Source organism: Sciurus vulgaris, assembly GCF_902686455.1.
Source record: "Sciurus vulgaris genome assembly, chromosome: 6".
Lineage (NCBI taxonomy): Eukaryota > Metazoa > Chordata > Mammalia > Rodentia > Sciuridae > Sciurus > Sciurus vulgaris.
The window spans coordinates 165,397,903-165,410,225 of record NC_136466.1 but is presented as its reverse complement, the minus strand read 5'-3'; the positions used below and the strand labels follow the sequence as shown (position 1 = coordinate 165,410,225).

Below are 12,323 nucleotides of genomic sequence, written 5' to 3'. Positions count from 1 at the left end.
AGAATGAATGAATAGAATACTCCCCTGCTTAAATTCTTGAAAGAAAACACAAATTAATTGTTCTTTTAATTTTTCTTTGCCCATTTTTTAGATGGTAAAAAGTACAAAAGAGAGTCAACTATACCTTGAGGTGTAAGAGTATCCTTTGGTAAGGAAAAAAAGAAGCAAAATATAAAACAAAAACAAAAAATCTCTTCCTCCTTCTCTCCTTGTCTCTCTCTCTCTCTCTCTCTCTCTCTCTCTCTCTCTCTCTCTCTCTCTCTCTCTCTCTCTCTCTCTCCTCTCTCTCTCTCACACACACACACACACACACACACACTTCATTTGATGTGTAGGACCAAGAGTGTCTCCATATGTTTTTATGATTTAACATATAAATCCTGTTCAAACTTGACTCTTACAGATAAATTTTTTGCTCTTAATATAAGAGCAAAATTTGATACAAGAATATTTTGTTCAATATAATTATCAGACAGCTCAAGATAATGGTATTTCTTCTTTACATGTATAAGTAGCAACATGCATAAGGTGCAAAATAAAAATGTCCTATTTAAAAACGTTTTGAAGACTAAAGTGGGAAATGCTACCTGAACTTATTTTGCAAATGAATTATACATTCTAAATTAACAAAACGCACCAAGAGAATAATGATCATCAGGCCCTAATCTGAGCACAGTTGATCTAGGAGGCAGTACTCAGACTGATACACTTGAACCAACAGACTATGTCAAGCAAAGGAGCCCAAGGGCCTTTATTCCCAGGGTAGGTTTTTACGGTTTCAGTAGACCTCACTAAAATTGGTTCATAACTGAATTCCAAGCATCCACACTAAATTCTGTATAGGACTTACTACACACATTCACATTCACATTCCCTACAAAACGGGATCTTGGAGCAGCTCAAGGATTGCACAGCTCAAGATTCAACAAACTGCAGCCTGCAGGCCACATCCAGCCTGTACTTGTCTCTGCAAATAAAGTTTTGTGGAAGGACAACAATGCTCATAAACTTACATGTTGTCAGTGGCTTCTCTCTGCCATGATGGCAGAGATAACTTGATGCCAGAGAGACCCTGTGGCCTGCAGATCCTGAAACACTTGCTCTCTTAACCTTCTCAGAAAACATTTGCAATTCCTGACTTAGACTCTTGTTTCTTTAAGGGGCTGAATATTTCAGGTAAAGTTAAAAAAAAAGGAAATAAAGATGCATGTCGGTCTTTATTCCAGGCAGGCATCCCTGAGCCGAGAGGCACCACTGTCAGGGTCAGGGGTCTACATTCAAATCCCAGCCCAGCCTCTGACAGCTGGGCTGTTTTCCTCACTCCTCTGGGCCTCAATGTCCTCCACTATAAAGAGGGATCACCTCCAAAGGCTGACATGGGAATTTGTCACATCTCACTCCACACAGACCAGTACACAGTGAGGACGTACTCTAAAGAACACTCTTCCTGTTGTGGTATGACACTGCACATCCAAAACAAGCCAGAGCAGGCTCCGTGTGGCCTCTGCCATTCCCCAGGGCTCAGGTTCTATGGTTCTCTGTGGAGGAGACCAAGGCCCTCAACTGAAAGGCTAAGTCCTAGTGCAGACACCACGAGAACCTGAAACTAAGCGGACTGGAGAAAGTCACAAAACGTGAGTCCTCGGCTCTGTGCAATGTAGGACTAGCAGGATGTCCAGGCAGCCTGATGAGGTGCAGACAGACATGAGTTAAGAGGATAAATGCTACAGCCATGCTGACCCCCCGACATGCTTTCTTTTAAAAAGCAATTTACCTGAGGCCATTCTGGCCCTTTTCTGGCTTAAGTCAATAGCATGTTACATTCCTCCACAAACTACCTGTTATCCTTATGGCTATTCTCTCAGGGCCAAGGAATGTAGGATTCCTCCTCGCCAATATGAACACAAGCTATCCTGAAAAGGGGCTTTTATGACCTTTAAACAGACCAAAGTTTCCAAGACTCAAGAAACCAGAATAATTAAAAGCAAAGCCTACCAACCACAAATCTGAAAAATCTGACAAAATAAGTTGCAGTGTAGGCCCAAGTCACTGAGCCTTGCCTTCAGATCTTCAGCACATCATTTTAACCTCATCCTAACAGTAAAATTCTGCCCACCCCCAGGTTCTACTTGGGTACCTGTGGGTAAAATCACATGCAGCAGGGATTTAAAAATCGGACACACCCCTGCTGTTAGTCAGGAGTTAAGATGTAGTCCCAGGGTGAGACTCTCTGAAAACTTCCCTAAAACCCCCAGATAATACTGGGGCATAAAGGGGATGTGATGTCACTTCCTCTCTGAGACAGTTCACCCTCTCCCTTGAGGGCATTTCCCTTTCTCTTCTTGTAAACTTTGCTATACTTTGACTATGTTTCATGTCTGGCTTGAAATCTTCTCAAGCGAGAACACAAGAGCTGAGAAACACAAGCCGCTAACAAGCTGGGCACGTCTGTGCACCTCCAGGCCCACGTCTAAGATTCACATGGTCACCTTCACTACAGACAAAACAGGAGCTCGGCTCCTGGAGCTGGGAGCCGTCGACTACGCAGAGCAAGGCACTGTGTGTACTGGAGGCAGGATACGTCTGTCCACAGTGAGACGGCCATTTAGGAGAATAACAAGTTAGCAAAATAGGTATAGCTCTTTTCAAAGACCAGGATATGCACTGAGACGCCATCCTCCCCTTTCCCCACTGGTTCCTCCCTTACCTCACCAACCCCTATTCTGTCCCATGCCTCTCTCTTCTAGTCCCCCTGAAAGGTAGCTGCAGGTATTGGGTGTTGCAGGTAAAGAAGATAACACCCGGGTCTGAAGGCCTAAGCCGAACCCTGGGAGCTTGGCTATCTGAGCCCCATTTGGGAAGCTCAACAAACAGGGCTGGTGGGTGGGAGTCACTGGTCTGCACCCTGCCCAAGGTCAGAGGAATCAGGACAATATGAGGGGGACTGACTGGGGGGGTCCCTGAGGGCATCAGGAGGACTCTGGGCCTTACCCAGGCGGTTCAGGGCACTGTAAATTTACAACAGGCCAAGGGAGGGAATTAAGATTTTCAAATAAAGTATGTGCCGCATAATAAACCAGAGCAAAGTACAGCAGCAAGTGCAGCGGAGAAAAACCTGAAACCGGGCAGGTGATCACACCATGGGCCAAAAGATGCCAGAAGTCACTGGTGCCTTGAGAGGTCTTTGCACAGTGGGGCTAGCCCCAAGCTGCTCCTCTTCCAGATTCAGAAGGAATCCTCTCTCTGAAAGCTTGCTCATTCACGGCTATTTGTAACAGTAAAGGTAAGTAAAGCTCATAAGCTATCACTGCCATGATAATCTATAATCTGGATGTCTCACTTACCAAGGAGAGGGAGGGCAGAGGCCGTGTGTCCTCGGTCATGAATCACACTAAACTCCACAGCCACATGGGCACACGAGCCCCGTTCTCACACAGCAGCACTTCAAAAAAGAAAGAGAGAAAGATCAGTTGGCTTATTTTAAAAGTCTCTGTATTCATTGGGCATCAATTCTAGAAATTTCCATCAATGCCCTCACAAAAAGCACAAGCTGCTATAGCAACGCAAGACAAGAACAGAGTGACACAGGACGGCTTCCTGATTACCAGTGTCCCAAAGCATCACCATCACATACACCGTGTTTCTTTCTTCAGAAAGAGAAATAAATATTTTGATGCTGTTCATCATTAAGAAAACAAATTTCATAAAACATCTGAAAGAACCTGCCCATATTTTGATGATCCTTTCATTCCATCATATGACACATATACTAGCTAAATTAATGTGTCCCCAGAAGATAAAAGCAGCAAGTATAAAAGAAACTGGGTACAAATTTTAGTTTGTACATTACTTATATGTTAATTTGCCTGATATACAATTATGAGACTTTATAGGAAAAAGAATTATAAATCATGCAAATAACTCACCGTATCAAAACCAATTAAGCCTAATGAATCTCTTAATTTGATTTAATATGTAAAAATCTGGGGGACTTGATACTGCAATGGATGGAAAGACTGTCGCAATCCCAGCCTCCTGAGGGATACACGTGCCAGAAGTTGAAATGAGGGACTTCTCACTTAGCATCCTCGCAGGACACATGTCCACTACAGTGAAGGACCCCTGCTACTTCCAACACTGCACTCCCAGGCTCATGCTTTTCTATTCATATTCATCCAGGTTCCTTCTTTCTACTGTCCTCAGTCAGCCACTTCTATCTGCTGTGTATGAGAAACACACTGATGTCAACCACCCCCTCCCACACACTCAGAGAGCAGCTGAGAGCCATGAAGAGAACATGGAGGGAAGGCCTTCCAGAATGTTCTGGAAGGCAACAAGTTCCTCTAGGCAACAAGTCCCACATGGTCCACTTCAGTAATGATCGAAAGGCTATCAGCCTACAGAAAGTAACCTGAATTATGGCAGAAATTTATGAAATATTCTATCTGCTGAACACTGACTGGGAGGTCCTGGAGTTCAAAGGCGGCAACACTGCATCTCCTTGAGGCTTCCTGCATCCAGAAAGTGCCTTGGGAGAGTTCGTGGGAAGCGCGGGGGCGACCCAAGGCAGCACACTCGGTAGGGCCTGCCACAGAGGAACCCGGCAGCCCAGGTGTGTTCAGACAGCGCAGCCTTGCCAACTCTATGGTCCCAGTTGTGTCTTTGAAGGCCCATGACATCATCCTTTGGAAAGGACAAGGTGCAGATGCAAATCTTTGAGGCCAAAAGAGAGGTCAGGGAGCTCTTCCCAAGTAAGGAAGCATATTCAGTCCAGAAAAAATTCCTAAGAGCAGCCAATTTCTTCTTCACAACACCCATGATGTCTCCTCTGGGTGTGGCAGCGAAGTGTGTAGTTAGGACTTCGTTATTAAACAGCATTTTTGGAGTCACAAATATCCTCTCTTGAGCCCTAAAATCTGTCTTATAGCAATTACGACTAAAATTTCCCTGAACTCGTTTAGGTCATAATCAAAATTTAAAGTACTGAATTTGGACAGAGCCACAGATCCTGGCTCTGTCCTGTCATGGATACCGGGCAATGTCTGTGAATTCCCACTTGATGAAATTAAATTAAAAACAGGGCAGATGGGTCTCCTGTCCTCCCCAGTGAGCTCACAGATGAGCTGGACACCTGAGACAGCTTGCAGAATACAGGCCATTCTCTTAAACAGCAAAGGAGATGAGGCCAAAGAGATCACTGAAAGAATCCAGGAAGCAAAGAAAGTGAATATTCAGGAAGAGAAATCCCTGCTGAATCCAGAGAAGGACAGCCTGCAGACAGGGCGGCCAGACAGTCCCAACCTTCGGACGTCAAGAGCCAGCCTCTTCCCTGAGAAAGGCCATCTTGAATGACAGTGGGTTGGGGAAGACCCAACTCCCTTCAGAAGACAAAGTCTAGGAAGCGGTCCCAGCAGCTGGAGTTGAAAGCAGACACCCGAAAGGGTTCCTGCTGGGCCTGTGTCTTGTGTCGACATCAAGAAATATGGAGGTAGTTTTCCATCCAGGTACGCCCTGGCCACACAAGCAGCATGGGCACCTTCTGCCTGGCCTGCGCAGGCGCTGGCCAGCCGAGGCTACGCCCACCACTGAGGTCCACCCACACATGCGCACGCGCACCGCACAGGGCGGAAACCACAGCGCAGCCCGCGGTCTGAACTAAGCCGAAGGAATGCAGGACGGTCCTGTCGGGTCCAGCAGCAGAGCGCACCTGTCTTCCCTCGCTGGGGTACCAGCGTGCTGACAGGTAAACCAGAGATCACTGACATTCCTTTTAGAAACTGAAAAGGAAGTTAAAAGGTAAAGAAACTACAATGCCCTGGAGGCTCACCCCAACCGGAAGTTGGAATATTTTAAAGCAGACACCTAATTACACATTTAATAGGAAACTCTTTGTGTTTTATTAACATATATATATATTCCCTATTCGATACCTTTTCATTTACCCTCATCCTTTTCTCTTTCAGCTTTGCATTAACCTTGGTGTAAACAACCTCTGAAGTTCTCTGTGTCATAATTCTCAATTAGATGCCCACTCTGGAAAAAAAAAAAGAAAAGAAAAGAAAGCTACTATGAATGATGTGCAGAACTAAGAGTACAGTTCTCTTCAGTTTGCAAATAATCAACCTGTCTCAGAAGTTTTACCCCCTTAGCCATCCTTCCAGGTTCTTAAAATTGTCTTCAAGTGAAATGCATAAATAATATTTAAACATCAATTATGACTACTTAAGTCCCATCGGCACATTCCTTTCTGTTAAAGTCTGCAACCTCCCCCTGCCCACCCTACTCAGAATGAGATGAGATTTGTGGATTTTAATGCTCTTGTGGAGACCAAAGATCAGCTGAGCAGCAGACTTTATCCTACAGATGTGTGATATAAATTATCCTTTCAGGCCAAGAGCTCAACTTGGAATTTGTGCCATAGTAAAATTACACTGGAAATAAAATGAAACTGGATAAGACCACCTGGCCTCATGAACTCCAGTGAAGGGATAGAAAGAACCCTTACCAGACAGAGGGTCAGCAAACCTATGACCCACTGGCCAGAGTTTCCCAATATACAGGAATTCCTCTGGTAGCCATGGGGTTTCATGGGCAGGCATCTTGTGCTCAGTCCACTACCATGCACGGCACACCCTCTGGTCTGTGCTTGGTGGATTTTTAGAAGACGAACAAGAGTCACCTGTGCTCCCAGGAGTTCACACAAAACACTGTAATTATTCTGCCCAGTAAATACTATGCCACTGAAGGAAGGAGAGGGAACTTCCAAGTGGAAGAGTCAAGGAAAACTTCCTGAAAAAAGTGACATGTGAAGTGGTTTTGCGGGATTGGTTAGGATATTCGAAGAGATGATGAAATATGTTTGCATGGGTATGTTACAGGTAAAGCCAGTGGCAAATCAGGTAGGAATACTTGAGAGTCGTTGAATGTAAGAGAGGAGCCATTTTGGCCAGAGCCCACTAAGTCAGAGCATGAGAGTCACAGCTGGGAATTGATGGGCACTCCCCCACCGAGCCACCTGGGACAGTACTTTGCAGGAACACAGACTGAACAGGGACAGGTGAAACAAAGCAATTCTGCTAATGTGGTCAACCAAGACTATGGAGAACCACAAATGGAAAGCAGGCCTCTTGCTCAAGTCTGCAGAGGGAAAGGAGGACATAAACAGGAGAGCAGATTACTAGTGAGAGGCTGAGGGACCTCAGGACCATCGCCAAGCAGGAAACCGTGCCTCAGTTCCCACCAGAAGCCACTCCCACATATGGCCTACCGGACAGAGGCACAAAGAACCCATGCCAGACAGCTGATAAGTGGAAAAAGTCAATGACCTGCAGATTGTAGGGAATGTCAACACAAGAGAGAGATGGGAATCCATTCCAAGTTAAGGAGAGGCCCCAAGGCTCCAGTGGAATGTCAGGATGAAGCTAAGTTTACAAGAATCAATATGGCAGCTCGGCAGAGGACAGACGAGACAAGAAGGGGAGAAACTAGGTCAAGAAGCTGTCAGCCCTGTGAGATGTGCTTATCTTAGAGAAAGGCTCGACACTAACCAGCCCCTGGGATAACCTCTAAGCCTTTGGAACATCCTGTCTGATAGGGCTTTTCATTTGTTTGGGGTGGGGTGCTATATAGAGCAGGAGAGATAGTGTAGACTCAGGATGTGGTCTTTGGTTAAGGCTTTGTGCCATGCTCTATCAGGCTAAGACTCAGGAGGGGCTAGAGACTGAGGCCAGACAGGCAGGCAATCAATACCTATCTAAAACTCTGGACACCAAGGTCAGAGTAAACTTTCCTGGTTGCCAATAATCCACCTGTGTGGTCCTAGAGAAATAAAGCCCTGTCCACAGAAGAGTCTGGGATTGGGCAGTTCGAAGCTCAAGCCATCTCTCCTGGGCTCCACCCTAGCACAGATCTGCATTGCTGGTTCTAATACCCTTCAACTGAGATCAACCTCAACCATGAACATAACAGCTTTTCTAGGTTCTGAGAGTCCTCTGGCAAATCATAGGCTGCGGTCTTGGGCACACCCAACTGGAAAAGGAAGGATCAAATTCAAGATACAATATGTCTGGAAGAAGGGCTGGGACACTGTGACCAGATGGAGGTGACAGTACACAAGGGAAACGTAGCGTGAAACCTGAGGCTTGGACCTGGAGGTCTTGGGAAACGGGGGCGTCAGTTGAAGAGAATGGCCAGGACTTCACTTCACACCCAGATGGGTCTACACGGGGCTCAGTTATACAGTTTAGGGCCCAAAAATCAGCATTTGAAACCTGGGAGCTGCAAATGGCATTTCACTTTGGAATTATTTCATTTATAACTATCTAAAATAGATTTTTAAATATTTTAAATAACTACAAATCACAGTCCATTTTTGCAAAACAGTAGTTGTACAGAAACATTAGGCTAGAAACTCAATGTACTAAATGAGGAACACATTTCCTGGAATTTTGTGATAACATGAATAAGGAAGATCCAAATTTTCCATCCAGGAATTAAAATACAAGTGAGGAAAGGATATGGCTTTTGGTGGCTCACAAGTGCTGTTCTGCTGGTTTGGTTGTGAGGAACTATCCAGAGAACTCAGCACCCAGAGGTGAGTGGCGGATGGAGCAAAGCTCTGCAGTCTGGCTGTGCACACTGCCCTTTTCTGTCACTGACCCTAGCCTGGTTGTCCAGGCCTGCAGGAGGTCACATCTTCTGAAATAAGTGGACAGCACCTGGAGAAATTAACTGAGGGTGTTTGGGGTAAGAAGGATGCAGTCATCAGAATACCCCTGTCATCAAGAAAAGAAAGGGAAGCATTGGCAACAGAAAAAGAAAAGGAAACATGGGGGGGGGGGGGGTGGAACAGAGTGGACAGTGGAGAGAGGGAAGGGGAAGGAAGGACAGGAGGGAAGGAGGGAAACGAGACCAAGACCAGAAGCACCACAGAGATAATCAGATTCCCAAGTTCTATGGCCTTTTCTTTTAAAACCCACATAAGTCATCATTAGAAAATATACTTTCATTCCTTCCCTTTTAAAATAAAGTTTATTTTATGCCTTTGAAGCATACAACATGATGTCATTGAGGGAATACACAAGGATAGTGAAGGGTGGTTACCAGGAAGTAAATGATCGCATCATCTCAGTTACGTTTTTCGGTGACGAGAGCAGCTAAATTCTACTTATTTAACTAACATCTAAAATGGCATAGAATTCTATTAGCTTAGTCTCCACACTGCCCACTAGATCTGCCTTAACGAGGTGCAGGCAGTCCGGGCTCCAGGGACAGGGACCTGTCTCCACATTCCTGAGCACACCTTCAGAGAACAGCTTGAGGGCTGGAGAAGAAGCTCGGTGACCAAGAACTTCCGAGCACATGCAAAGCCCTGAATTCAGTCCTCAGCACTGAGAAAATAAAACAATGAAAGGGAACAATAAAGTGCACATGAAGCTTGAGGTGAGGGAGAAGCAGAGCGTCCGAGTGGCAGCCGTGCAGTGCTCGAAGGAACAGCCCCCAAGCCTGCCTCTGTGTCAACACCAGCTGGTGTCAGAGACCTGACCACAGGGTGTGTTCAGTGTGATCTCTTGAATGTAAGATTGCTGACCACTTTACACTCAAGACAGGGTCAAGATTCAAATGGAAAAGTCAGCATCATTTTAAAGATGGAGATTCCTCGATTTGTTCACAATCACCTTCTAAACTTTGAACTCTGTTAGGCACAGGGATACTTAGATTCTGAGAGCAAGTTAGAGATGTGATGAATTCGCCATGGTGGAGTTTCTCCTTCTTAAAGGTGCTCCTTCACCTCTAGACTGCCAGCCCTGGCCAGCATAGAGTCACTGCGTGGTGCCCATCCATGATCTGCACTGACAAACAGCATTTGAATGACACAATCCTTTCACTAAAATCCATGTCTGTGCAAACAGTGGAAGATGCAGAAAATCAGAGATGTCACACAAACAAATGATACAACAAAGGCACAGGACAAGGAAGCACGTAAAATCAAGTCTTGAGACTTGTGATAACTATGATTTTGCATTCCCTTTTTTGCCATTTCTGTACATAATGAGGCCAAGAATGGCATACGTGGGATCATAGTGATGTGGAAGGTCTCTGCCCTCAAAGAGATTATCCTCTGGAATGGCTTCTCCCCCAATCAGAAATTATCTTACTAGTAACCAAGTTATTATGTTCTCCAGAAATAATTGATCAAGAACATTTAATAAAGAACCTGCCTGGTAATTATCTCACATGCCTTTTAAAAAGACAAGTGTCAGAGGATGCAATTTCCCACACTGATTCTTCAGACATCTTGGGGCAGAAGCAGGAGCACCTGGAAATCCATCCCAAAGGTGACCAGGTCCTTGTGCCCAGCCAGTTCCCTTGTGAGGACACATGACTTCACACCAACGTCTTTTAATGGTGCAAACATCTGACTCTGAGATCAGGAAGGAAACTACCTTCCTGAACAGAAGAGCAGGCACTACTGAAAGTTGTATCCCAAGAGAAAGAGCCACAGGGGAAGACAGGAGCTTCCTACCGGAGTGCCCACGGCCAGGCCCAGGCCGAGACTGCTCTCTCCATCAGTTAAGCGTCACTGGGAAATGTCGTGGTTTGGAAATAATAAACACCTCTGAGACCCAAGAAAAAAGGGAAAGCAGAAACAGGATTTTTTTTCCTCAGAGCATAGACTAATCCCAACAACACTGAGGAAGGAAGCAATCCAATTGTTTTCCATTAGTCTTTGTGCAGATTATCTTTTGGTGAGTTCTTAAGGCTGGTAGTAATTGCTGACCCTGGAACCAGTACATTGCTGCAGAAACTGAAATATAGCTGGAGAAAAACACTTCCTAGTCCATTGCTCCCAGTGGGCCAATGAGGTGTGTTCTGAGCTGCGAAGAGGCCTGGGAGCCCCGCAAGGAAGGAGAGGTGCAAAACAGCTCCATTATGATGACAGCACACAAGTTGTCAGAAGCTAAGAAACTCCTCACAATGCACGAGCTCTAAAATTGACTCTCTAGGGATGCCAAGATTTCAGAATAGTGAACGCTTTCTTATTTCAGCCACTATGTGCCAAATTTTCAAAGGGCAAGCTTGCTTTTCATGCAGGCAATCTCGAAGAGCTTGCACAAGTGGTTAATTTGCATGGGCAATTGGCCTCTCAGCTTTCATTTTGACAACTAAATTGATCTATCCTTTTAGACTAGCATCTCAGTACCCAAAAAGAGAGGGGTGTTTGAGGCCCTTTGAAAATGTGGTCTTTCAATTGCTACTTATTGAGAACAATGCATCCTCATCCCGTAAGCAGTAGCTTGCCTAACAAAGGAGATTTGAGATTTAACTCTAGATCTAAATTCCAGGTTAATCCTAACATCAAGATTTCCTTCTAAAAATAATAATGGAGCTACTACTGTTACTTAACTGCCTCCATTAAAGCAGAATCAAAGGTCCAGGTTGCTCCTCACATCAGTGCTCTGACCATTACACAGGAAGAGAAAACCCTGGGTTAGATCCCAAAGGCACCAAAATCTCCGTAGAACAAAGCTGATCCAAGGAGACCAAAGTCTTCTGTGAGCATATAAAGGAGAGGGGCTTTTTTATCCCTAGAAGGTGGACTGGCTACTCACAACAAATTTTGAATGAAATACTTAAGTCACTTAGAAAAATATTTCCCTATAAGAAGAATAGGTAGCAAGGGTTTGTTTGTTCTGTTGTTGCTTTAGACATTTTTTACCCCAAGCTCAGTAAAACTTAATGCAGTAAAGTTCTTCAACACAGTAAAGGGAAGAAAACTATACCAAAGATCCACACAAGTCAATTTAATGGGTGTGTTGAGTTGCTTCAGTTTTGGGTTCTCTCTGACTCTATTTGATATGACTTAACACTGGTGCTACTGTTTTACATGATATATGATGATCTGAGCCACGCAAATTGCATTTTACCTTAGAAGATTCTGATGATTCAGATCTTTAATGCCCCCGCAAAGAGTTCAGTGTTAGGCAAGGCAGGAATGTTCAGAGGTAAGATGATTCCATTACAAGAGCTGATCAGTAGATTCATAACTTAAATGGATTACGGGGTGGTAACAATAAACAGGTGGGCATGACTGAAGGAAGAAGGTCCCTGGGGTATGACCTTGCACTGTATTTTGTTTCTGGATTCTCTATTCCTCTGTCTGTGTCCCAGTTGTCATGAGCTGAGCTGTTTTCCTCGGCCCTGCCTTCCACAAAGATGCTATGCCTCAGATCCAGAGCAACAGAGCTGGCTGACCATGAGCTGCGGTCTCTGAAACCGTGAGCCCAAATGGATTTTCTCCTCCTCTAAGTTGATCTTTCAGC

At 45.0% G+C, this 12,323-nt stretch overlaps 1 protein-coding gene across 3 annotated transcripts in view; it reads right to left on the bottom strand.

Annotated features, from left to right (window-relative positions):
- The window catches only part of SEMA5A (semaphorin 5A), a 447,525-nt gene that overhangs the window by 331,876 nt on the left and 103,326 nt on the right, over positions 1–12,323 (bottom strand). For all 3 annotated transcript variants that reach the window (XM_079145300.1, XM_079145298.1, XM_079145299.1), the window contains exon 2: positions 3,345–3,442. The gene's annotated coding sequence lies outside the window, so the exon portion shown is untranslated. The remainder of the gene's footprint in view (positions 1–3,344; positions 3,443–12,323) is intronic.